At 46.7% G+C, this 27,012-nt stretch overlaps 1 protein-coding gene across 5 annotated transcripts in view; it reads left to right on the plus strand.

The window, feature by feature from the left end:
• The window catches only part of SIPA1L3 (signal induced proliferation associated 1 like 3), a 116,607-nt gene that overhangs the window by 19,260 nt on the left and 70,335 nt on the right, over nt 1-27,012 (plus strand). For 2 of the 5 annotated variants that reach the window (XM_065571383.1, XM_065571385.1), the window contains exon 2: nt 12,413-12,682. The exons of 1 other annotated variant lie outside the window; for it this stretch is intronic. The gene's annotated coding sequence lies outside the window, so the exon portion shown is untranslated. The remainder of the gene's footprint in view (nt 1-12,412; nt 12,683-27,012) is intronic. 2 more of the 5 variants (XM_065571382.1, XM_065571384.1) reach the window with 1 other exon arrangement.

A 27,012-nucleotide genomic window follows, 5' to 3' on the forward strand; every position in this document is an offset into this window, starting at 1 on the left:
ATTGAGTTTTCTTTTCCCCATTCATACTCTCTTTACTTACTGCACTTCACGTGCCTTGGGCAGTGCAAACCGGGTCACAGCGTTCAGGTTCTCATGACCCAGCACTGTCCGGGTTGCAAAGGCTACAAAGGATATGTTTCAATTCAAACAAACCGCTTTCACTAGAATTACAACAGAATGAAGCGCAAAGTGTCAGATTCTTTGTCATCCTGCATCTTGTGCATATGTTTAACCCCGTGCAAATTGAGTGTGAAACACGACCAAATCAGAATGTCAGTGTTTGCATCCATTGTGCATAAGTGAAAATGAGTGCACAAGGCGCAAGGAGATGGAGAATCAGAGCCAACCCTTAAAAAAACAAATCCAAAAAACCCCCACAAGCTAAAAAACTCCCCTTTTTAACCAAACTGAATACACCTCTACCCTGATACAACGCGACCCGATATAACACAAATTCAGATCTAACGTGGTAAAGCAGCGCTATGGGGGTGCGGGGCTGCGCACTCTGGTGGATCAAAGCAAGTTCGTTAGAACTCGGTTTCACCTATAACGCGGTAAGATTTTTTGGCTCCCGAGGACAGCGTTCTATCGAGGTAGAGGTGTACTTGTATTTGTTTTAGGCCCAACCTACCTGAATTGAGGAGACCCTGGTTCAGTCAGGTGTAACTTTCTCCTGTCTCCGACACACACACACACACACACACACACACACACACACACACACACACACACACACACACACACACACACACACACACACTTTTGCTGCCACAGTCCAAACCTGCTGCTCTTCTGGAAAGCGTTGGCATGGCTTGCAGTACAGATGCCCTCTCATCACAGCTGCACGATAGACTAGTTTGATGTGTACCCTGATGCCATGACATTCCCCGAACCCTGGCCAACTGCTCCTTTGGCCGGCAGGGGCAGAGATGCATGCACATTCTCTGCTGACTGAGAGAGGAGTGTTTTGTGGCACGCTACCATGTCAGCAAAATCTCCTGGACTGTGCATTTTTCTCTTCACTTTCCCACCACTGCATAAGTGCCGATGGGAGCCCTAGCATAGAGCACAGCTGCAGTGGCTATGCTGTCTGGACCTGCCCAGAACAGCTCTGGATGACACGGTGTACGACACGAGTGGCTAACGATGTTCCGACTACACTCATGCTGCACTGGTGCTCGTGCAATAATGGGAAATGCTTGTGCAGAAGAGACCTTGCAGTGCCCTAGCTGGTGTACTCTGACTTCCATTAGGGCTGCGGCGGCACAAACTGCCTTGCCCGTCCCATCTGGATAGAAGAAATGAGGGTCCCAGCTAGGTGGGCTGGGGGCCCATTGTGGGAAAGGTTGAGCGCCATTGTATTGAAGCATTGTTGTGAACATACTCCATTCCACCCCTCCCCTTTTGCATTACTTTATACAGGGGTGAATTAGCAGCAGGAGTAGCCAGATGTGAGCGACAAACCCTTGATGTCCGTCTCCAGCCCAGGAGTGCATCTCTAGAGCTTCGGTCTTGAATCTGCTTGTGAAAATGGTGTAACCATGTCATTGCATGGATTCAGGAAATGCAACAACTTACTAAAGTCACTGATACCTCTTTAAACAACCCCCTAAAGCTCGAGCGAGACCTCTTTCAAAAGATGACTTAAGCGGGAACTGAATTAAACCGTGTACCTAGGGTAAAAGCTATCTGAAGCATGGCTCCTGCTGCGGTACCTGGGGGGCTGTTGGCTGTATTTGTGCCCTTTCCTCAGTCTTTTTGCCCTAATTGTACTGATCTAGCACAGAATTATCTTGTCTCTAAGGTCTTTAGTGCCAGGCAATGTATTTAAACCTCAGCGTGAGCGAAGAGCACAGAGAGGAGGGGGGAATGCTTATTAATTAACTAGCTCTTCACTTACGTTGATGCTTTGCATAAATGCTCTTTGGAAAACAGGAAGGACAAACAGGTCAGGTGTGTTCGCAAAGTTGGCGCGTGATTGTTTGCTAGTGGCAGTTCAAACCTGCCAAAAGACCTTTGCTCTCTGTCGTGGGGGCAACAAAACTGGGCTGATTCTCTCTTGTCCTGCGCTTTGTAGGAGTAATTTTCCCTGTTACAAAGCTCCGCCTTCTGATTTGCTAGTGTGTTTTGCTTGCTTTGCCACTGGCATGAAAGCACAGCAGACTTTTTGGTGCGTTCAAGGTCACACTCACGCTGTGAATATATTTTAGAGATTGGTTCATTGGACCTGGCTAAAAGGAGGGAAATGGCGGTTTGATTTAGAATAAGGGGTGTGTGTGAATTCACTAAGTTGGCACTAGTGACTGTCTTTAGGCTGCCACCACGACTTACAAGCTTATTGCAATCTAGCCTCCAAGAGCCATAGAATTCAGGGTGCCCTGATTAAGAGGAAGGATGGCCCAGTGGTTAGAGCACTACCCTGGACTTGAGACCTGGTTCAAATCCTCTGCTCCGCCACCAACTCACTTTGTGACGGTGGGCAGCTCACCTAGCCTCTGTGTGTTTCGGTCCCCCATCTGTACAATGGGGATATAATAGCACTCCCCTGCCTGATGTGAGTGTGAGGATAAGTATATTACAGTCTATGCGGCGCTCAGTTATGTCTATGGCCCCAGTACCGTGATACTAAGATGAACAGACTAGAAATATCTTGTAGATGTTCCTAGGCAGAGACGTTCAAAGCAAAGCTGAAGGTGCAGGAGAGACCAGCACACGTTTTATAAGGCTTTTTGAAATAATGTGTTCAGAATTTGGGTCTTAGTGAAGTTAGAAACCCTTCCCCTTGCAGAACAGCTGTTCTCCTTTGTTGAGTTTCTGCTGTGGAATAATTTCATCCTAGAAGAAGCAATTATCACAGCCTGGGCCTTGTCTTTAAAACCAACTGTGTTCTTTCCAGACGTGATATTTGAGGGCTTATCTTTGCAAGTGTGCTGAGCAGAGGCGCCGTTTTCTTTTCCTTGGGAGTTAAACAGACAGTTGTAATTTGTCTGCAGCTGTCCGCCTTGTGGAGCTTGTGGAGAACGTACCCAGAAGCCATTTGTTGCCCCAGTAAAGTGATGTCCCATCAGAACTAGGCATCTTGGGCTCTAGAGGGCTCTGGTGCGGCCTTCGGATTGTTTGGTAGTTCACAAGCAATAAATTTGAGGGGCACAGGTCAGATCCTCACCTGGTGCACATGGGCACAGCTTAAGTCAATGAAGCGGGGCCCATTTCCCTCACCTAAGGGTCTGTGGGTACTGAGAATCTCCATGTGTAACCTGTTACTTTAAAAAATGAAATCTCTCCTCTTCCCAAGCCAAGGCTGTAGCAGTATCTAAAATGCCAGCAACCTCTTCTCCCACTCCCCCCCGCCACAAGGGGTGGGTCTTGAACCCTCCCTCCTGCCTCTCGTGGCAAAATTGATCCCACTTTGCTGTCTGCAGACAGGACTCTTGGGAATTTCCATCGCCTGGTTGCTCAGAAGGGAAGAGGGAGCCTTCTGATCAGAGCAATGGGTTACAGGCACCTCTGGGGGATACATGAAGTTGGCAGGTCTAATTTTAAGCTCGCTAGTCCTGACATTGTCCCTGTAAATGCTCTTTAAATATTCAAAAGGGTACGTGGTTCATCTCTGTGCTCTCTTCCCCCCAGCTGGGCTAGCTGCAGCTTACTTTACACAGGGGACGAAAACAAACCTCCAGGATCGATTTTCATGGGATGCTGACGCTAATCCCAAGGAGTCCCTCTCTCTACAGTAGCTCTAGCATAAGGAAGGCAGGCATCCTGGAGGCTTGTGCCAGTTGACTGAATCCCTGTGGGGCTGAATGAATTGTTAAACTGAGATGCAGTAGAGTCTGTAATAATCTGAGTTTACTGTTGATAGGGTTGGCCTTCTGTGGCCAGCTGAGGTTTTCCACATGACTGATACTTCAAACAGGGCTGTATTTTCTTTCTACAACACTGATTTTTACAATTCATGTTTGCTAAAAGCCGTTCTTTGTGAGACTGGATCACGTTGATCCACACTCAGACTGGTTTTTCTTTTCATTGAGATAATTTATGTCCCAAAAAAGGAACAATAATTTTTTCATTCCTAGATAAGGGTTTACTCCTTTCCCCTTTTTACTTTTAAAAAGGAAGAAGGCCTGACTCTAGTTTGGACTACAAGCACTTTTCCACTGAGGGCTAATGGAAGGTTAAAAATATATTCTGCATGCACTCCATAGAGCTTTCTGTTAGAGGCATCAAAAATTCTAGTGCTGTTTATCAAAAGGTCTGTGGTTAATAATTAAAATGTTTCCCCCAAAACTAGAATAGTTTTTGAAGTGCACATTTCAGTCCTGGGTATTTGCAGAAATACCTGCTCTCTTTGCTTGCTGTTGCACTTGGAATATTCCCTCCCCCTGCCCAAGGCTTTTTCCCAATTGAACTTAGTGCATTTTTAGTTAGTACTTTACCTAGAAATTCTGATTTCAGATTTGAAGTTGCAGCTGCCACCAACTCCGGAGCAAATAGCGGGAGAAATTTCTCACGGACTACGTTCTTTATTTTCTCCACTTAACCTTACTGGGAATCCTATCTGTGTAACGCACAATGGGGGGGGGGACAGGTCCATTTTAACATGCTTCCTAGTGAGAAATTGGAATACACACATGCGTGAGTGTTGGAGACGGAAAACTGGGTGGGGTTTACTCCTAGTTATGTGCTGAAAGGAGGGGAGTGCCTTGGCTGACAACTTCCTTAAGCAGATAAAGAAATACAATTTAATAAACAGCCTTTTCAGAGAAGGTGACCTCACTGAGGAGATCTTAAGTTCTGGGAGAACTAATCTGGTAGCTTTTGAAGTCTGGAGTCTTTCAGAGCTTTCTAGAGCAGGCTGGTTCTGCGCTGAGTGGGATTCATAATCACAATGAATCTATACGTCTTAGTTTCATTTTGAGCTCTTTAAAACGATTGAATCAAGCTTTCCACAGACCTAAGGGAAAACGCCCTCCACTGCGCATGTTGTAGGAAATGAAAAACTCCACTTTCTTTTTGTGCTCCTTGTGTTAATGCAACATGCCAACTCATTTGATGGTTCTAGTAGGTCGGTGTATTTCCGGGGGTGATCAGAGTGTTAGAGGTGTAGGTTAAAATGCAGGGGTGGGCCGGGAGCGTGGTTATGCGTCTCTTTGTGTGCTTGTCCACACAGGTTTGTTGTTGCACAAACGTCACTGCAGGAGTGCAAGCAGCACCAACACAAATCATTTTTTACATCGAGGCAGCACATTTAAATGCACCAGCCTAGCTACCGCTGCGCAGAACAACCTCGAGCAGACAAGCCCTGTTAACATCGCATTGTAAAAAATGCCTGTGGACCAATCCAACGTCCTCGGAAAACAAGGGGCCTGACTCTGCTGCCCAGCGCGGCGCAGGAGTAGTAAGTAAGCTGGCACGTCGAGGGGCAAGGCAAAGGAGAAGCAGGCCCACTGACGTCTAAAGAGTCGCTATTAGTAGGTTAGAGCCCAGCGTCTTGTCTAGATGCAAACCACACCTGTGCACGGCTCCGTCTGGACACTCTGATTTCAGTTAAGAGCGGCTTATTTTGGTTTAGTTTAACTTTATTCTTAATTGATTTAAGCTGAACCAAACTCAGCGTGGTTTAAACTGAAATCGGAGTGTCTACTCAGCCTCCTGCACCAGATAACCAAGCAGGTGGAAAGTTTACTGTGAGCCAATGCAGCTGTGTGGGTAGAGAAGCCCCAAGCCAGTGGGAGCCAACATGGCGGCTGCGTCATCGAATCATCTGTTGCTTTGCTAAAACTCCAGAGATGTTTCCCCCTCTCCTTTTGCTCTGCCCAAGTCCTTCCTTGACTCCCTTGCAGCACTCTCCCCCAACATCCTTCCAGAGAGGCGGGGAAACTGACCACAGCGCTGCCTGTGCATGGTAAGCCCCCAGCCATCGTTCCGCCAGCCGTCAGGGTCGGCCTAAAGGCAACAACAGCTAAATACTCACTTGTTTGTTTTTTAATGTCACCTCACATCTGGACTTGCCTTGTTCTCCTTCCCCAACAGCACACACTAGGATTTCCTTGCCCCAGGACTATAGGCTGGGAGAGCTGGGACTGACGCAAAGTTGCTTCAGGCTCCTTTTGGCAGAAACGTGGAAATTCAGGGGTGGGTTGAGAGGATCTGGGGAGGTTTCTGAGCTGCATTTTGAAGCTATTAGAAATGGACAAGCAGTGGGCAGCTTTATTTTATAGCTCTCCTTTGTGAGTGAAAATCAACTCCAAAGTTTGCTGCGGCTTCGAATAGCTTCCCTGTGGGTGCTCCATATCAGGTGTACGTGCACCACCATCGCAGATTTTCGGGAGCGGTGCCCGATCGGCCTGTGCATGCCTCTGGAGCTCTTTGTTCTCCATGCTGTGGAAGCAAACTGCTGCAGTGCCTTCTCGGCCCGGCATGGAGCATCCTGTAGTGTGCCCACTTCCAACTTCGCTACTCGCCCTGAGGGTCCTTTAATTTCACCTTAGTCTACTTTAGTTTTTTCCCTTTAGCTTATAGTTTTTATAAGTCTTCCCCCCTAGTGTCAGGGTAATTTTTCCCGTTAGACTCTCCTTCCCTCCCCCTGTTTGAGGGGTTCTCACTCAGGGATTGTTGTCTCCATGGTGTGCTGGGATCCCTGCAATTCAAGTGGTGTCTCGCCTGTGGGGAATCTCTCCTGGGCAGCGACGGGCATTCCCAGTGTATCTGCTGTCGGGGAGACGTGCACGTACCATCGCAATGCAAGACCTGCTCATCCTTCAAGAGCAGATCTAGAAAATATACTGATTCAACGTGGCTCCTCATGATGGAGCGCTCCCTTCAGCCAGCTCAGATCCAGGCCCATATACCCCCCCCATCGGTCTCCACGTGAGCATACTGGCCCGTCCACCTCTGTACCCTGCTTGCTTAGATCTTTGTGGGATAAAAACATGGAGGATACCAGCAGTGCTTCCACAAAGAGGAGTTCTGGATCTTCTCAGAGAAAATCTGCCTCAGAAAAGCCTCAGTCGCCAGAGAAATGGATTATTTTGGAGCCTTCATGTTCCCGAAAAGGTACTGCTGAGGCCCCAGTCTTCCTTGGAGCTCTTTGTAGAAGACTAACCTCCTTGAAGAATCATGGTACAAAGCATGCCTTGGAACTGAAGAAGTCTTCAGCACTATCTAAGCATGATCACACCAGCAGAGACTCTAAACAGCCTGTGTTGAAGAAGTCCGTACCACGGACATGGTCCTCTTGCAGAGGTTTGTTGAGTTTGGGTGCAGATCGATCTGGTCCTGCAGGAATTTAGATTCTCTGAAGACTTGTTTGTCTCAGGTGCTCCAGAGGGTCCATTGTTACTGTAATGAACAACTGCCAATACCTAGATCCACTCGGTCACCGAGACCTTCCCTGGTGCCCCTACTTCTCCAGGACCTTCAGGGTGAGGCAGACAAACACCATCACCTCCGCACTCTGCTCCTGCCTTGGGACAGTGCTGCAGACCCCTCCTCAGATTTCACATTGGCTAAGTACTTGGCTCATGGCAGAAACATCTTTGTAAGTACCTGCTATGCTAAGGGATCTGTTGTTAATAGTTTGTTAAAGTAGCACCCGGACCTCCAACCGGGATTGGGATCCCATTGTGCTAGGCTCTGCACATAGTCATACAGACCCTGCCCAAAAGTGCTTTCATGAGTGCTAGACCAGATGGAAGAGTGGGGGAAGGGAAACTGAGGTACAGAGATGGAAGAGTGGGGGAAGGGAAACTGAGGCACAGAGTAATCATGTGACTTGCCCAAGGCCACACAGCAAGCCAGTGGCAGAGCTGGGAATAGAAGCCCAGTAGACTGTCTACTGGATTGCACTGCTTCTAATGGATACTTAAAAAAACCACGCGTGGACAGGCCTTTGTTAGGTGTGCTACGGCTGACTGTCTGGCGTGGGACAACGAGGTGGCTGGTTTTGAGCTAATTTCTGCACTGACTTGAATCCCTCTGCCAGTCCCATTGTCTGCAGAATTTGGCCTATTGTGCATACTCCTACAACAGGGGAGCATAGATGCTGTTGTTTCACATGGACACGTCATGGCGAGGCCGCTATTCAAATACCCGCCGAATTCCCGAGAGGTTTTTCCAGTTTCTCCAGCACACGTACGAATGTATCACTACCAAATAAATAATTAATGCTGCTGTAAATCTTTTATGCTCGCTCCAGTTTACCTAGGAGTGTCTGTGGGAGAGTGTTTAAAGCTGCTCTGTGTTTTTCTGCCGCTGTTCATTAAATGTGTAGGGAGTGTTCTCGCTTGTAATAAAGTCATCTGGCTGGGAATGAGGCCGGGAGTGGTGTCCTTGCCAAGCCAGGCTCCTGAGTTCTCTTGAAGCCAAGACAAAAGAGTTGACAGGACTGCTGGAAAAGGCTCCTTCCATCTCACCAGTCATGATGCAGGCAGGTGGATAGTGAGTTTTGGTGCGGGTTAGGGTGGTGTGGGTGGAGGGAGGGACACTTTAAAAATATTAACATGTTCAGCTGGAGTTTCCCTGTTTACCTTATATCAGAGGGGTGGCCGTGTTAGTCTGAATCTGTAAAAAGCAACAGAGGGTCCTGTGGCACCTTTAAGACTAACAGGACCCTCTGTTCCTGTTTACCTTGTCAGGGACTGAGTGTAGATGAGCTGGAGAGCGGGGAGAGTCTGGAGAAGTGGGAGAAATGGAGGGTTAAAACAGGCAGCACAAGGGCAGGTTGGTTGGTTGGGGCTGTGTGCTGTTTCCCTCGTGTGTTCTAAGCCCCTTAATGGCCACTTCATGTTTTAATAATGACACAGGTCTCTGACCCTCTTGTGTGCGCGTCCCAATAAAGCTTTCTTGGCAGCGGGATAGTTGTCTTTAGTGATAAAGGGGTTCTACTGTATTCCAACTGCAGCTGTAATACCTTCATTGTAGCAGCATCTTAGACATGCTGTTGTTTTCTTGTGTGGGTGTGACTTTATTGACACATGTAGGGAGGTACACACCCACCTTCAGGTTGTAGTTTGCCCTCGATAGAATCTGAGGTTTGGTGCTGATAGGAACACCTGTCCTTGGTGATCTCGTAGCTGTAGGTGGACAAACATCACTATTTTTGTAGGAAAAAGGGTCTTTCCAAAGACAGGCTGGTGAGCTTGTGCTGTCGAGTCAAGGGATGCCTTTCAGAAGCCAGCTTTCAGTTTTCACCTGATCAACAATTTATTTTGGCATAAAAATGTTTTGTTTCCTAAATATACGCTCAGGGAAGAGGGGTGTGACCTGTAACGTAGAGCTCTGGGATAGAAGGCTTGAAAAATACCATGCTGCTTAGCAATAAGGTATTTTCAAAAACTATCGGGAAGTCTCTTGAAAATCAGATCGAAGGGAAGCTGCGATACTTTGCACGTATCTCTCGGTAACCACATTAATTGTTCCCCCGGCTACTGAGTCGCAACTCACAAGTGATAAAAGGAGCATCTTGGCTCTGAATAAACAGAGAATGAAATTTGAATTAAACATGGTCAATTCAGGTAATGCGCTACATTAAATAGTTTCCAAGTTAATCTTGCCACTGTATTATAGTCTTTATATAAAAAAAAAAGGGCAGCAAACTTGTGCATTGTCATCATAGACTTTTAACACTAGATATTTTTGACCAGTTTAGCACTTCTGTTAGCTCTAGTAGAACAACTTCCTGGTTTTCCAAAGTAATAAGAGACCATTACAATTAGGCAGAACATTAATCTACTATGTGTCTTCAACTTGACAAATAGGCAAACACTGCACAGGGCATGGCCAGCATTCCAGCCTTTATGATCTGTTTGGTTTTGTTTGCTTTATCACAGTTGTAACACTACTTAAACATACTTTGTACAATGTGTATTAATAATTTGACATAGAGACGTCCCAACATAGGGTCTCGACACCAGAGAGGGAGCTCAGGCAGGGCTGTTCCCATTTTACACAGAGCTGAAGAGGCTTTCCCAAGTTCACGTGGGAAGGCTATGGAAGAAAAGATCTTAGGTTAAGATCTGTTTTTTACCCAAAAGCCCTTTGACAGAGCCAACCAGGAAGTGCATCAGACTTGCCAGCAAGATCTCATGGGGCTGGTAGAGTTGCTTTACTTAATTTGTTCCTCTCCGATGGATGCCAGTGGTCACGGTGAACAGTTGCTCCATGTCCACAGGTCATGTCTATGAGTCCTGTGGGGCCTGCTGCCATAACAGCGGGAGCAGGATTAACGAACGGTCCCTTGCAGGGCTCTACTCTAGAGATCCTTCTGCACATACTCTAGGAAGTAGGTCTAGGAGAAGATTTGGTGGGGCGGGAACTCACCTAGTCTATCTAACGGCTCTCGGGTGAAATGAGTGGTCACCTTTTTCTGTCTGTAATGAGAAAATATTTTGATTGCATGTTTTCCTCCACTTATGTGGTCAGACATTTGCTATTTATCAATCAATGTCTGTCGTTCTGGTAGCATAAGGCACAATAAAAATCTAGAGGCGAAGAAAAGGAAGAAATATTCTGATGAATTTTAGGTTTGATCGAAGGGATGCACTTATCTAATAGAGCAGTTTTGAAATAAAGATGTTGCCAATGTTAGGGTTCATCTGCTGGTGTTCTGCTGGCTCGTCAAGTGCCCTGCAGAATATCACTGAGGTGTTCCAGGTCCGTTACAGAGAGGCTGGTCGGGTTTTCCCCTCTTTGCTGGGTTAGTTCTCGTCTGTTCATTTGTCCCTTTGCAGCAGTTATTCTTGTACGTTATTGATTTTTGACTAACAGGTTTTTTTTTATACATGATGGAAACTAAACTGTGTTGGAACACCTGGTTGGTGAGGGTCTCCAAAGCATCCCCCCACCATTCAGGTTTCATTTGAAGCATGAAATCTGGGTAAATAGAATTGTTTGGTTTCACTTCTGTTCAAGACAGAATTCCTGACTCCTGGCTCGCTGAAAGGTTTGCACAGGATGCACTATTCTGACAATCTAAATGAGCATTCTCAGAAAGAACAAAACAATTTAGTGTCTGAAATTGGCTGTGCATTTCACACGCATGCACCGGTGTTGCCTTGACCAACATTCAGACGCCTTTTTAGAAGGAATATAGCCATTAAAGACGTTTGTTTCACAATCCAGGTTATGGTTATGGTTTGGTGGCAACTGTGACTGTGTTAAAGGTGCAGTAAGATTAAAGTCTTATAGTTCTGGTCTTGTATATTTCTTCAAAAAGGTACTTGGCATTATAAATCTCTGCCTGGTTTTATTTCCTAAGGTGCTTCTGGGTTGATATGTGAGGTAGTTCTTAAATTAGTAAAAAAAAATCACTTTTTCAGATGGCAAGTCAGTTTGTAACTAAAAAGGGTTAAGAATAAGGCTTATGTAAAAATGATACTGTACTCCTGAGACATTGAAACATAGGAAGCAGTTGCAGTTCTTATTTCCAGGAATGCTGTTTGCAGTTCAGGGGGTTCGGCCACGGAGCTGGTCGATTCCAGCTGATCTTGCAGCTGTATATACAGGAGTGTGTGTTTATCATCTTGGAATATTAGCACTAACCTTTCCTCCTAGGTGTGTGAACCAAGATGTGGGAGTCAGTAATTATGAGGAATTAGAGTTGAAAATTGGACCTGTTTATACATAATCATTAACAGATCTTCAGGCCTCACCCTAGGGTTAATACATTTCAGGCTGTGTTTAAGTACATTGCCTTGTAATAACTTTATTACCCCTGATAGGAATCCTTGTCAATTCTCTAAAACAGCAACAGTAGCTCACTTTAACTCCTCTCTTTACCAAGCCATTTGTCTTGTTTCTTTCGACTGAGAGCAGGTCTTCGCTGGTGTCTGGCACCGGGGGTGAGGGTGTGCAGAAGCTCCTTGCTGAAAGGATTAGCTACAAGCCGCAGTGCACATTCCTTTCAGTCAGGTTCCTGCACACTCCATCCTTGTGTACACAGCCTCGGCGCTGTTTGAGTTGGCTGGGCCTCCGTGCCCTACGTACTAGCACCTGCTCTCCAGGAGGATGCTGGGTCACTCACGTTGCGACGTGGAGACGTGAATGGCTCAGAATGAAGGGCTGGCTGTGACCAGCAGAGAGCAAAGTGATAGCCGTGTTCGTCTGTATCCACAAAAACAACGAGGAGTCCAATGGCACCTTAAAGACTAACAGATTTATTTGTGGATGTCTGCGCTTGTTGTGAAGTTTGGAGTTGTCCTGTTAGCAGTAAGGCCATAGGGAGCAAAGCCCGCAATGTGCTTCCTTGGGTAACTTGCTCATACAGTTTACAAACAACGAGGCTACTTCTGCTAGTAGCTCCAGGGTAGGGATTCACAGCCCAATCCTCTGAAGGCCGTCAGAGCGCCATGCAAGATCAGGTCCTAGATCTTTTAGCCTCTAGTTCACACACAATCCATCTTTTCTCTTTCAGAAGCTTGCCACGGCTCATCTCCTCCTCACATAGCCTGAGTTTGAGACCACGCTCCTGAGGCCGGTGGGAACGACATGCTACAGCAAGCCATATATTGTATGTACCTGCTCAGGCCCTTTCTGTCAGCATTACTCTATAAGCTCTAGTATCTGCAGAGGTAAAATCTCCACCCTTCTGCATCACGTGAGACTAAAGAACGGAATGCAGGTCCTTTCAACTGCATGTAGTGAAAGGCCTAATTATGGAGGATTATAATACAACCTAGTTGAGGTAACTGTTGCATCTTAAGTTTTGAGCAAGTTTATGTAATGCTTCCGTGGTGTCCTAGCCTGAGCCATGGGCGTGGGCCCTGCTCTTCCCTCAAACACCTGAAGGATTCCAACCCCTGCCGCTCTGGCTCTGTTGGGGGGAGAGATTTTGTTGGGCTTGCAGCCAAAGGTTTTAGGGGGGTTAATACAAATGAGTCTGTCTTACAATGAGGAGAAATGTAAAGCTTCAGACTAAAATATTTAAATATGAAGCTACTTTGGGGAATGATGTTGTTGATCATTTTTAACTAACTTTGTTAGTAATTGACAGGTTGTTCATAGCCCAGGAGGAGTTAATATTTCCCTCTGGAGTTTTAACGGCTGTTCAAATAAACAGGAGTAAAATTGGAAGCTGTTAGAAGATGGTTATAATAAATTCAGTGTGTGCTTATACTTGGCTCTAAGTCTAAGGAGACAGCAGAGACCGGAGTGCTGGAAACTCCTGCGTTCCAGGGCTGGCTATCTTGCTGACTCACTTCAGGAACTTGGGCCAGCTACTTTGACCCCTATTTTCAGGGGCCTGTGATTTTTTTGGGTCCCCAACTTGACACCTTGGCTTTGAATGTTTTCAGAAGTGGCGAGTATCCCACGTCTCCAGCTGATGTCAGTGGTTGTGCAGCAGCGCTGCACGAGCGTTCTGTGGTAGTCAGAAAAGTGAAATTAACCAATGCAGTTAAAATCTCAGGTTTTAGTTATAGCGAAGTATTCTGCACTGAAATCCGCACGTGACGAGCCGAGAACTCAGCACCAGAACATCTGCACTCCAGGCCCGACAGAGATGCAGCGGGCAAAGCATGCTGTCTCCAGGCAGCAGACTTGCCTTTGTGTCTAATTGGTAATGTTTCTCTGTGAGTCTTTAATTTGGTTTTGATTTGGTTTTGCTCATTGAGTTGACTGGTGTCCTTGTTTTGCTGCGTTCAGAAGCGCCCCACTGATCAGTGACAAACGGGGCTCTTCTGTGTGTATTGTCTGGCTGTTTTCAGCGGTAGCCCAGCATTGTGCTTTTGGCTCACAATGTGGGAATTGTGAAGGAAGGCCGTTCCTGACCGTCCTGGCTCCAGCACAGCGCTGCCCAGGATGGCCCTTGTTTCCAGGCTTGGGAATCAGACCTGCACGGAACGTGGTCACTGACCTTTCACAACGGGTAGAAAAGTAGGTGTTTTGAATTGTAGCTGACAGGAGCCAGCCACGTTACTACGGGCATCTGCCTTGTTTCAGTTTTGTCCTTATTCATAGATTCTAGGGCTGGAAGGGACCTCGAGGGGTCATCGAGTCCAGTCCCCTGCCCTCATGGCAGGACCAAATACTGTCTAGACCATCTCTGATAGACATTTATCTAACCTACTCTTAAATATCTCCAGAGATTGAGATTCCACAGCCTCCCTAGGCAATTTATTCCAGTGTTTAACTACCCTGACAGTTAGGAACTTTTTCCTAATGTCCAACCTAGACCTCCCTTGCTGCAGTTTAAGCCCATCGCTTCTTGTTCTATCCTTAGAGACTAAGGTGAACAAGTTTTCTCCCTCCTCCTTATGACACCCTTTTAGATACCTGAAAACTGCTATCATGTCCCCTCTCAGTCTTCTCTTTTCCAAACTAAATAAACCCAATTCTTTCAGCCTTCCTTCATAGGTCATGTTCTCAAGACCTTTAATCATTCTTGTTGCTCTTCTCTGGACTCTCTCCAATTTCTCCACATCTTTCTTGAAATGCGGTGCCCAGAACCGGACACAGTACTCCAGTTGAGGCCTAACCAGAGCAGAGTAGAGCGGAAGAATGACTTCTCGTGTCTTGCTCACAACACACCTGTTAATACATCCCAGAATCATGTTTGCTTTTTTTGCAACAGCATCACACTGTTGACTCATATTTAGCTTGTGGTCCACTATAACCCCTAGATCCCTTTCTGCCGTACTCCTTCCTAGACAGTCTCTTCCCATTCTGTATGTGTGAAACTGATTGTTCCTTCCTAAGTGGAGCACTTTGCATTTATCTTTGTTAAACTTCATCCTGTTTACCTCAGACCATTTCTCCAATTTGTCCAGATCATTTTGAATTATGACCCTATCCTCCAAAGCAGTTGCAATCCCTCCCAGTTTGGTATCATCTGCAAACTTAATAAGCGTACTTTCTATGCCAATATCTAAGTCGTTGATGAAGTATTGAACAGAGCCGGTCCCAAGACAGACCCCTGTGGAACCTGCTTGTTATACCTTTCCAACAGGATTGGGAACCATTAATAACAACTCTCTGAGTACGGTTATCCAGCCAGTTATGCACCCACCTTATAGTAGCCCCATCTAAATTGTATTTGCCTAGTTTATCGATAAGAATATCATGCGAGACCTTTTCAAATGCCTTACTAAAGTCTAGGTATACCACATCCACAGCCTCACCCTTATCCACAAGGCTCGTTATCCTATCAAAGAAAGCTATCAGATTGGTTTGACATGATTGGTTCTTCACAAATCCATGCTGGCTGTTCCCTATCACCTTACCACCTTCCAAGTGTTTGCAGATGATTTCCTTAATTACTTGCTCCATTCTCTTCCCTGGCACAGAAGTTAAACTAACTGGTCTGTAGTTTCCTGGGTTGTTTTTATTTCCCTTTTTATAGATGGGCACTATATTTGCCCTTTTCCAGTCTTCTGGAATCTCTCCCGTCTCCCATGATTTTCCAAAGATAATAGCTAGAGGCTCAGATACCTCCTCTATTAGCTCCTTGAGTATTCTAGGATACATTTCATCAGGCCCTGGTGACTTGCAGGCATCTAACTTTTCTAAGAGATTTTTAACTTGTTCTTTTTTTATGACAGGTTTCAGAGTAGCAGCCGTGTTAGTCTGTATCAGCAAAAAGAAGAACAGGAGTACTTGTGGCACCTTAGAGACTAACAAATTTATTAGAGCATAAGCTTTCGTGGACTACAGCCCACTTCTTCGGATGCATATAGAATGGAACATATATTGAGGAGATATATATACACACATACAGAGAGCATAAACAGGTGGGAGTTGTCTTACCAACTCTGAGAGGCCAATTAATTAAGAGAAAAAAAACTTTTGAAGTGATAATTGCGTAGAGACCGGACAGTCTCTACGCAAAAGAATTAATGGACACAAATCTGACATCAGGAATCAAAATACTCAAAAACCAGTGGGAGAACACTTTAACCTGTCTGGTCATTCAGTGACAGACCTGCGGGTGGCTATATTACAACAGAAAAACTTCAAAAACAGACTCCAAGGAGAGACTGCTGAGCTAGAATTGATATGCAAACTAGACACAATCAACTCCGGTTTGAATAAGGCCTGGGAATGGCTGAGCCATTACAAACATTGAATCTATCTCCCCTTGTAAGTATTCTCACACTTCTTATCAAACTGTCTGTACTGGGCTAGCTTGATTATCACTTCAAAAGTTTTTTTTCTCTTAATTAATTGGCCTCTCAGAGTTGGTAAGACAACTCCCACCTATTTATGCTCTCTGTATGTGTGTATATATATATCTCCTCAATATATGTTCCATTCTATATGCATCCGAAGAAGTGGGCTGTAGTCCACGAAAGCTTATGCTCTAATAAATTTGTTAGTCTCTAAGGTGCCACAAGTACTCCTGTTCTTCTTTTTTTATTTTATCTTCTAAACCTACCCCCTTCCCATTAGCATTCACTATGTTAGGCATTCCTTCAGACGTCTCGGTGAAGACCGAAACAAAGAAGTCATTAAGCATCTCTGCCATTTCCAAGTTTCCTGTTACTGTTTCTCCCTCTTCACTGAGCAGTGGGCCTACCCTGTCTTTGGTCTTCCTCTTGCTTCTAATGTATTGATAAAAAGTCTTCTTGTTTCCCTTTATTCCTGTAGCTAGTTTGAGCTCATTTTGTGCCTTTGCCTTTCTAATCTTGCCCCTGCATTTCTGTGTTGTTTGCCTATATTTATCCTTTGTAATCTGTCCTAGTTTCCATTTTTTATATGACTCCTTTTTATTTTGTAGATCATGCAAGATCTCGTGGTTAAGCCAAGGTGGTCTTTTGCCACATTTTCTATCTTTCCTACCCAGCGGAATAGCTTGCTTTTGGGCCCTTAATAGTGTCCCTTTGAAAAACTGCCAACTTGTTCAAAAACAACAAGGAGTCTGGTGGCACCTTAAAGACTAACAGATTTATTTGGGCATAAGCTTTCGTGGGTAAAAACCTCACTTCTTCGGATGCATAGAGTGAAAGTTACAGACGCAGGCATCATATACTGACCCATGGAGTGCAGGGAGTTACTTCGCAAGTGGAGACCCAGTGCTGACAGGGCCAATTCATTCAGGGTGGATGTAGTACAGAAGCAGCTTTTCCTCTCCTGGAATTGACACCTCCTCATCTGTTATTGGGAGTGGACCACATCCACCCTGAATGAATTGGCCCTGTCAGCACTGGTTCTCCACTTGCGAAGTAACTCCCTGCTCTCCATAGGTCAGTATATGATGCCTGCATCTGTAACTTTCACTCTATGCATCCGAAGAAGTGAGGTTTTTACCCACGAAAGCTTAGGCCCAAATAAATCTGTTAGTCTTTAAGGTGCCACCAGACTCCTTGTTGTTTTTGTAGATACAGACTAACACGGCTACCCCCTGATACTTGCCAACTTGTTGTAAGTTGCTTTCTTTACTTTTGTGTTAAGCTGCACACAGTTGAGCAAAGGGGTTACTGCTTACATTTCAAATGTGTTCATTTTCCAGCTCTTCCGGTTTAAGCCAAACTCTGCCTCCTCCCTTTCCCTGGGAGGACTTCGTCTAGTGGCGAATGACCTGTATTGCTTGGGCTGCACTCTCTAGACACAGTGGGCTACATTTCAGGCCCTGCTCTGAATTTCTGGCTCCGTTGCACTCCCGGCTGTTGTGGGCTGTTTGTGTGTGAATTTTGTAGCGCAGGTGTGGCTAGCGGAAAGCCAGTCGAATGGGGCATTACTGAGCGGGACCAAAGTCTTTCCTCTCAATGCCCTTTTGTTTAGTGAGTCAACATGTATTATTTATATTACAGTAGCACTGGAGGGCCCCCGCAGGCCGGAGCCCCATTGTGCTAGGTGCTGAACAGACACGCGGTGAGAGACAGCGCCTGCTTGAAGAGCGCACAATCTAAACAGACAAGACAGACGAAGGGTTACTGTCCCCATTTTGCAGAGGGGCAGCGACTTTCCCAAGGGGAAAGAGAACATTAAGTCATAGTGTTGGACTGTGTTCGTGTTCTCTGCGAACTCAGGAGACGTGTATAGCAGAGAGCAGGCGGTTTTGTCGGGTTAATTAAAGGACATTCTCTTTTCCGCCTAACCTTAGTCTAACCATAATTTAATATTTGGATTACAGTAACATCCAGAGGCTACAGCTGGGAGCAGGGCCCCGTTGTGCTAGGCCTTGTATGTACACAGAGTTTGCAGATGCTGAGGGTTGATGCTACTGGGCCTTGGAAGGGTTTGCCTGCCAATTTCTCCCCAGTTTTACAGGGTTTAATGGCTGGTCCCTGGTAGTTCTGAGAGAGCCGAGTGACCAGCACCAGGAGTCAGATATCGGCTCCCATTTCCCTAGCACGGTTTTAATCCAGCATTATCGCTATAATTTCCTGGACCGGGCAGTTAATCCACAGCTGTGTAAGGAGCTCTGCCTCTCCTGACGAAAGGAAACTGCTCTTTCCATCTCTTGCCTTGACTGTTTACCAAACCCTTTGGGGAAGGGTTTCTCGTCCATGCGAACGGGAGCAGGGAGATGCAGCAGCTGCTCTTCTGACTCAGACGCCAAAGCCACGGCGGGTTTGGCTTGGTCTTTTAGGTAGATAGGCTGGTCTGGAGACAAACGAATGGCTCCGAGACTCTAAAATGGAGGAGGGAGAGAAACTGTTACGAACCTCCCGGTAACATGCCCTGCAACCATCAAGCCGCTTAATCAGCGGCATGTTGCCTGGGTGCTGATGGGATTTTACAGATTTGCTCCCAGGATGCTTCGTGTGCAGGTAAAAGTATTACAGACTAGTAGCCCTGCTCCCTTGTCCAGTGGCACAGCACTTCTGAGAGTTCATTGCCAGGGCTGTCTCTGTCGTATCCCCCAGCCGTCCTCCTCTCTGCATCTCGGCTGGGATTTGCAAAGGAGGTAGGCACCCACTGCATCAGTTTGAAGGGCAGAACCGCTCTGATCATTTTGCCTGGCTCCTGGATAGCCCAGGGATTCCTGCAATGGGCAGAATTACTCCCCCCTCATGGCTTGTGTCCGAGTGAAGAGCATTTCTTAGTTTGGGTGGGGGGCCAGGTTATCTAAAGCACTGATGGGTTTATCTTTGGTACTCAAAGACCTGCAGATCCTGCTGGTAGGATTGGGGGGTTCTGAACTGGTCCAAGATGAGGTCTCGGCCCACTTTTAGGAATGGAACTACAGCCCCGGCAATGCAGCGGAGTGGCTGTTTGCTTGTATGGCTGTGGCGCTCAGAGGCCCACTGTCAGGAATCAGAGCCCGTCCCGGGGGCTGCAAGGAGATAGTCCCTTAGAAAATCGCACCGCAGTGATAGGAGTAAAAACTGCCCCCTGCCCCCAGGGAGAGCAGCTCACTGGGCAGTGGGCAGCAGGGAGCCAGGGCCCTCTGTGACCAGGTTAAAATAAAAATAAATTAATGGAGTCATCCTATCTCCTAGAACTGGAAGGGACCTCGAAAGATCATCGAGTCCAGCCCCCTGCCTTCACTAGCAGGAAAAAGTACTGATTTTGCCCCAGATCCCTAAGTGGCCCCCTCAAGGATTGAACTCACAACCCTGGGTTTAGCAGGCCAATGCTCAAACCACTGAGCTATCCCTCCCTCCCCTTAGCTCTTGCCTTGCTGTGTCCAGCGATGCTGATCTGCCCTGAGGTCGTAATGGGGAACAATTACTGCCTTTGCAGGCTTGTACCTTGCTCTGCCTCTTCAAAGGCTTGACAAATCTGTTGACATCACTGGTGGCTTTGTTATTCTGGCCTCCAATCCAGCTACAAATATCCTGTGCTGCCTAGCCCTGGGGCCTGGGTGGGCCAAGAGATGGGGGTGCTCAGCAGGTGACCTGTCGCGCATCCCGGGCAAGACCAAAGTGCCTAAACAAAAGCTCTCAGGCCAGCAGCTCTGAAAGGAGTCCTGTGGCTCCAGTGGGGTCCGTGGGCATGCCTCTGGGTGTGTGCACAGGGCAGGGAGCGGGATCTGCAGCAGACCCGTGCCCCTACCCGTCTTCCAGCTGACGCAGGAGGAGGGGAGACTTCCGGTTCCTCAGATGTGTCTGAGCCAGTGACTGATGTGAAAATCTGAGCTCGGAGTGTAGGGTCCCATGACAACACCCAGCTCCCTGGGAAAGGGCAGGCGGGCTGGGCTTTGCCCATGGCCGTGGCTAGTCGGTGTCCGTTCTAGATGTGTGCTCCCTGGGCTAATCTGGGTCAGTGCCCTTTGCAGGGCTTCCTGCACCTCCCTCCTGGCCACTCTTGGAGATGGGCCCGCTGAGTGGAGCTAGCCGGCAGCAGGGCCACCCAGGGGGAGGAGCAAGTGGGGCAATTTGCCCCAGGCCCCGCAAGCCCTGGCCCGGCGGCGGTCCGGGTGAGTACAAGCGCCGCAGCTCCCCCGCTTTGCCCCAGGCCCCCTGAATCCTCTGGGCAGCCCTGCCTGGCAGCTCCATGTTTGGAAGAGAACTGCCCAGACTGCGTAGCCGGGGTTGGACCTGGCCCCCCACTCCTCGCTGTGCCCCATAGTGTGGTGGTTTTACTTCTAGGAATTTTCTTTATATACCAGTTGCCTTTCATTGCCAGTTGCCTTTCATTGCCTAGAGACGCTCCTTTGCTGGCCTTCCTTGGATAACAGTCACTGGAGGTTTTCAAAAGGAGGCTGGAGCCATCTATCTTGGATGGGTTAGACCCAACAAATCCTGCATCTTGGCAGGGCTTAGACTAGCTGGCCTTTGTGGTCCCTTCTCACCCTCTGGTTCTCTGATTCTATGTCTGGCTTTGTAATTATGCAGCTGTTGGAGGAGACACCTGCAACTTCCCACCTGCTTTTGGGGGATGATTTTATGTGGGGGAAAAAGCAAAATTTTAACTGGCTTATCGTTCATACTGGCCAAATATTGACTCTGCTCTTGCTAATCCTCAGTGCACATAAAGGCGGCTACTCGGAGTTTGCTTAGCTGGCAAGAGACTGAAACTTGCATTTGAAGAAGCACCTGTGAACTCCCGTTTCAGTTTCTCCCAGTGCTCGTCTGCTCCATGCACTTGGGTTTGTATTTCAGCACTAGTCTGCCTGCCATTGTTGTTTCAAGTGTGGGGATCTCAACTTTATAACCACCCCTAGAGTAGGAAGATTTGACTTTGGGGAAGACTTTCTAAGGTGCACTCAGACACCGAACTCTTATTGATGTTCATTGGGAGTCAGGCACTGAACTGCCATTTGTACCTTGGAAAACCCGCCTCTGTAGCTGGCAGGCCACCGTTAGGTTCCTAAATCTGCATTTAGACACCTAAATAAATGGCTTGGCTTTTTGTGAATGTGTTGGGCACTGGTTGGGTCCCATTGATTTCAGCCTCCACTGATGATTATGGTTCCCAAAAATGACCTTGGAAGCCTGGCTTTGGGAATGTTGGCCACAGTGCTGGAGATTGAAGGGAAAGGCCTTTCCTCAAGGGCTTGAGGGATGTGTAGAAGATAGATGAATGACCTTAATAACTACACCGGAGGTAGTCTGTAATGAATAATTCTTTGGTAACTCTTGGTCATATGCCTGCTGCATTATTCCGAGAACAGCTGTTATAAAGAACTAGTCAGTGTAGAGATGTTCAGTGTATTCCCTGGTGGGGAAACTGAGCAGAATCTGCTGACCTTTGTTATCTTCAGAGGCTCATTGTTTAGGAATGTTACTTAGGGGACACCGCATCATCGCTCAGCTAGTTCGGAGCGGCTGGGCTGTCCAGTGCTTTCGCTCTTACTGATGATTTCTCATTTCCTGGAGGAAACGCGTTGCAGAGAGTATCGTGAGTAACTGAGAAATGACATGCTGTGAGTTTCCTTGGCTTTGCGACCTCAGTGCCTCCAAGACATGTTAACATGGAGATGGGCGAGGAAAAGATTAGTCAGAGGAAATCTGGGCCTTTCTTCTTCAGCAGGAGTCACAGCTTAGTCAAGAGTTCAGGAGTCGAGCTCATCCCACTGACGGGTGAACCCAGAGCTGCCTGCTTCAGTCGGATTAACTGCTGGTCCTGGAAGCACAAGCCTCAAAGCCTGCGAATTGCCCAGTTTGTAACATGGCAATGAAAGAAGAAAAGCCACCTGATTATCTCTAGGTGCATTGCTTACTTCTGTCTCTAAAGGGGCTCCTGGGCGGGATAAAGGGTTATCCCGGTGCTTCCTGGAGATGCCTCCAATTGACATTGCAATTCCTTGAGGTACATATAGATGACACAAGTGTTTTGTTTTGTGTTGCATGGATTCCTACCAAAGCTTTCCTCTGACAGTCCAGACCGGGATGGCATGTGGCTGAGGAACTCCTTTGGAATGTAACCCTCTGGCGCTTGTTCGTGCAGTATGCTCCGGCTGGATCAGACGGCATGGTGCGGCTTGGGTTACTTCTGCTTTAGTTTGATTTTGTTCTGCTTTTGTGACAGTTACCAAACGGTGCAGATTAGATTTTGGAACTTGATACCCATTTTGTCCTGGGCTCCAATAGGCATGTGAACAGCTTTCCTCCTGGGATCCAAGGAAAACATGCCCGGCATTGAATTTATTGGTGCAATACATGACTTGAAAGAGCTACGGAGGGGGTAGGAGAACCTCAAGATGTAGGTAACGCAGGTGGGGAGCAGTGGGTTTGTAAATCAGACTGGAGCCCGCAGCCTTCGCCTCGGCAGAATTGTTTTCTTGGTTGAATAGTCTTTCAGAATGGAAAAGAAATATTTGTGTCCCTTTTGAAATGCTTAAGCATGTCGCTACATAACGCTGTGTGGAATGTGCATGGAATTCATTATCCATGGATTGTGAAGTACATTTGAATAAGTCAAAGGAGGTGCTTTCTGCTACAAATCCTGCAAATGAAATTAACGTTTAGATGCTTGGTCTGTGAATCATTTGGCGCGGGGACAGGATGACTTTCTGGTAATTGCTTTCAATAGCTGAAGTCTATATTTAAAAGCAGGGAATTTTGACTGTGACAATTTGAACCTTCAGATTGTTAGCCCCTTCCCACTTGGATTGAGGGAGGGTGTACCTTTGTTGGTTTAAACATGTGTAGTTCTGTTGGGATGGATTTGGCCCTCTCTCTACTCGGGCGTTGAAAATATTTGTATTGCAAAGGGTCACTGCTACATGCCCGTTAGAAAGCTGGAAGTGTTGAGTTGAAGGGAGCGCGTGGGGAAGTGGAGGGATAGATTGTCAGGATATCCTGACGAATGGCTACTTGATTGGTATCATTTAGAGAAGCTTTTGTGGCTCAAGGATCAGAGGGGTAGCCGTGTTAGTCCGGATCTGTAAAAAGCGACAGAGTCCTGTGGCACCTTCTAGACTAAGGTGGTTCACGCTCTGGACTGGACTTGGGAGATCGGGGTTTGGTTTCGGCTCTCCCACAGACTTGCAGTGTGACCTTTGCTCTGCGCAGGGGTCACTTGCCCAGCTGTAACATGGGGTGCTGCCTTTCTTCTCCCACTCTTTGTCTTGACTGTTTAAGCCCCAATCCTGCCACCCCTGATTCCCGTGCTTAGCTTTACCACTGTAAATGGATTTCAGATCAGTGACACTACCCAGTAGTTAAGCACGTGCATAATTGTTTGCAGGATTGGGGCCTCAAATTGTGAGCTCTTGGGGTCGAGGACTTGCTTTCTAGGCTTATGTACAGCTCCTAGCCCAGCAGGGCCCTCATGGTGGTAGAGGCCTGTGGGCACTGCAGTAATAGAAACACACAAAGAGGGTATTCCTGTCTCTAAAGCGCTAGGGGCTTCCTCAAAAGAGAAGGATGTTAAAAGGCAGAGAGGGTTTCCCTGTTGATACATTGGCGCATACTTTTGTACTGGCACTTAAAATGATCAGTTACATGTAATGAAATCTTCTAAGCCCTGTCAGACCAGAGTAGCTCTCCTCCCCTCTGTGAGTTACTGCACAGTTCAGAATGTGAGACGTGCCGAATTTATTTTTATTTTAAAAACCTCTTTAAAAATTATACTGGGAATTAATTAGATTCAAGCAGTCACTTGAATTCTAAAATCACACACCAGCTGTTCATGCAACTTTTATCGTGTTGCAGGAGGCAGAATACCTTTCCTCATAATATTTACTTCAGTTGCCATCCTCTCCCACCCGTGTTGGCTTGGCAGCTCCAAAGAGCATCACCTATATCAATAGTATGCATAATTTATGCTAATATCTGCCAGGCCATCTGTTGCTCGCTTTTTATTGACTGACTGAATGGCTCTTATTCAGTGTAATTATTCCACTGTAAACATCCCTTTTATCCAGAAAAAATGAAGTCAGTCTTTCAAGCACTCTCACTTTTCTCCGCTTTCTTCAACAAGTATGTATGTACGTGCGCACGCATGTATATTTGTAACATTGGAATCAAAGCCTTCTGCATGGGTTTTCTCCGAGCGGAAATGCTGCTCGGTTTATGCAAACGCAGAGTTCACAGTTTCTTTTAGTCCTAAATCCAAGCAAAGCCACTGGAATGAAATTGAGCACTGCTCAACGATTCCCGGTGTGTCTGTGCCCTCGGAATCCAGTTGTACGTGAAAGCTAGCTAGCTCGTGAATTGCTTGGCCTGCTTCTTCCTTGCTTGTGTTTAGGGGGCATTTCTTTGGACTTCTGTTCGTTTCCAAGCTGATTTCTGTTGTTGGCCTCAGTTCTCCACTCAGTCACAGTTGTAAATTGTGAATCTGTAAATAATTAGGGCTGGCTGCCAATTAAAACACAGTCTCTGTTTGTTTGTTTTCCCTGAACTGTGGCAGAAGGAGGTGAGTTGCATATCCCGTGACCCCTGCAGCAAAACGTAGCTTTTGTTTAACTGGGGGTGGGTCAGACTTCCCAGGAGCAGAAGATAGCAATATTGTCCGCACTTCAGACTTAATGAGCGCATGATGATGGAGAAGTCAGAATGCATCTCTGATTGCCTTATGTGGCAGACATTCGTCTTTGTGATCAATTTCAGGGTTTCTAGCCTCCGCGGGCAGCTTCTGAGCATTGCTGGTGGAATATTTTGCCCTCTTTCAGACTGAGCCGTAAAGTAAACAAAATATTGTATCCGATGTAACTAAGTGCAAGAACCTGTTACCTAGGGGAACATCTCATTAGGGTGCTCTGCCTGTTTGTTCTCACTGCTGTTAATGATGGAACTGCAAACGCCTCTGAAAGTTCTTATGGGCCATAAACCTACGGTGGCTTAAATCCTTGGCCAGCAGTGAGTTCTAGGGCTGCTTGTGTCTGTATGGCTAGCGGCTCCTCTGAGGACAGCAAAGCAGCGAGAGAAGAGGGGTTCCACCACGATGAATCTGGCCCCAGGATTTCCAGTCAAGATTTTTTTTGGCTGGGATTTCAAAGGAGCCTGTAGGCATTAGGTGCCCATCTCCCTTATGCCATTTGGAAATCTGACTCTGATCCGCTATAACTCTTTCATAAAGAAAGCGGGGTGAGGTTTTCACTTAGGAGAGTTAGGAGCACAAGTCCCAGGGAAAGTCAGGGCGGCTCGTGCTCCTGATTTCTTTAGGAGCTTTTGAAATCCCCCTTTCTAAAGCCTGGGCCTGATGCTAATGGGGGTTGCCGAGTCACTTGCTTTGCGGTAAAGCTGGTATGAGACCAGAATCGGGCTCCCTTTTCTTTATGTATTGTCATGGCAAACAGCCCTCCAACCTGCTTTAACCGTGTTAGCGTCTGATGCTCTTCTGGTCCCCATCTGACCAAACAGCCTGCCCTTTGCTCCGACAGCCATCTGGTCAAGGGGACAGTGCCGGCTAGAGGGCATGGAAAACTCTTCTTTTCCCTTGAATGCTGAACAACAAGGGTTTCTCTTGGGAACCTGGCTGGCTGGTTTCATGCATCTGACACTGATGCACTATAGGAAAACCTGTTGCTTAGGGTTTTCAGTTGAGTAATTATTGGTGTGACAACGTGCAGGTAGTGTCCGCTAGTCTGGGATCGGTTGCTCCTAGCTTAGTGGGTTTCTGTGGCGTCCGGCTCACCTTTCCCAGTGATGACAAAGCCGCTGCTTCTTGGGTTTCCATTGTGCCTTTGATTTAAGTTTGAGGAAAACTGCTCTGTGTTAATTCCAAAAGCATCAAATTAACTGAGCATTGTGCTCCGAAGTCACTTACTCTGTTTTCTACAGTCCCTCCCTGTGTGTATTTCACAGGAGCGTGGCTGTCTGTGAGACTGGTTTCTGTGCAAGTTTCTGTATCTGGTGCGGTTTTATGTTAAATCTTTTCTTCCCGGAGCACCATGCTGCCTCCTCAGAACTCTGTCTAGTGGCTTAAGGGTTGTTTAGGGCCACTTGTGCCTTGTTAGTGTTGCTAGAGAGACCAGGTGGGTGCGGTGTTATCTTTTATTGGACCAACTTCCGTTGGTGAGAGAGACAAGCCTTGCCACTTACACAGAGCTCTTCTTCGGGGTTATGGAGAACTAGGAGTGATTCTCTGTAGAAGCAATGTGGGTCTATCACATTTATTTCTGGCCTTCTGTTTAACGTTGGGGGAAATGCCTGTTTTAATTGGGATGGTACCAGCATTGAGGGATAGTGCATAGGTGTATGAATAGAATCTGAAATATAATATATATACAATACCAGAAGCAATCAATCATGTTGGTGTTGCCACCATTGTACCCAATGTTTAGGAGATTTTCTGTGCTGGGAGTTTACTGGGTGGGACAAGACGCCAAGGGAGAGTTAAATGGGTTGAACTATGCTGTTGAATAGTTTAGCGGGAGTTTTGTTGGGAGTGGGGAGGAATGAAAAGGAATGGATTTTTTTAATGATATAGAAAATCTGCAGATCTTTTTCTTGTTATAACCAGTCTGAAATTCCCTGATGTATTTACTGTGAGGCCAACGTATTCCTGACATGCATTCTGAGCCTGGTGAATTCAGCAGGAAATCCTCGATATGCAGATATCGAGTGCCTAAAACTACATAGGCCTCATAAATGACCTTCAGCCCAAGTCGCGAGTCTTAACACGGTGTAGCAGTGTATACGTAGGCTGGGAAGGATTCGATTTTTTTAATGGTAAATGTTGATAAACATTGATTTCACCACACACACAAACTAATGAAAAAAGATTTCCATCGGTGGTGGT

Source organism: Chrysemys picta, chromosome 17 (genome assembly GCF_011386835.1).
Source record: "Chrysemys picta bellii isolate R12L10 chromosome 17, ASM1138683v2, whole genome shotgun sequence".
NCBI classification, from domain to species: Eukaryota; Metazoa; Chordata; order Testudines; family Emydidae; genus Chrysemys; species Chrysemys picta.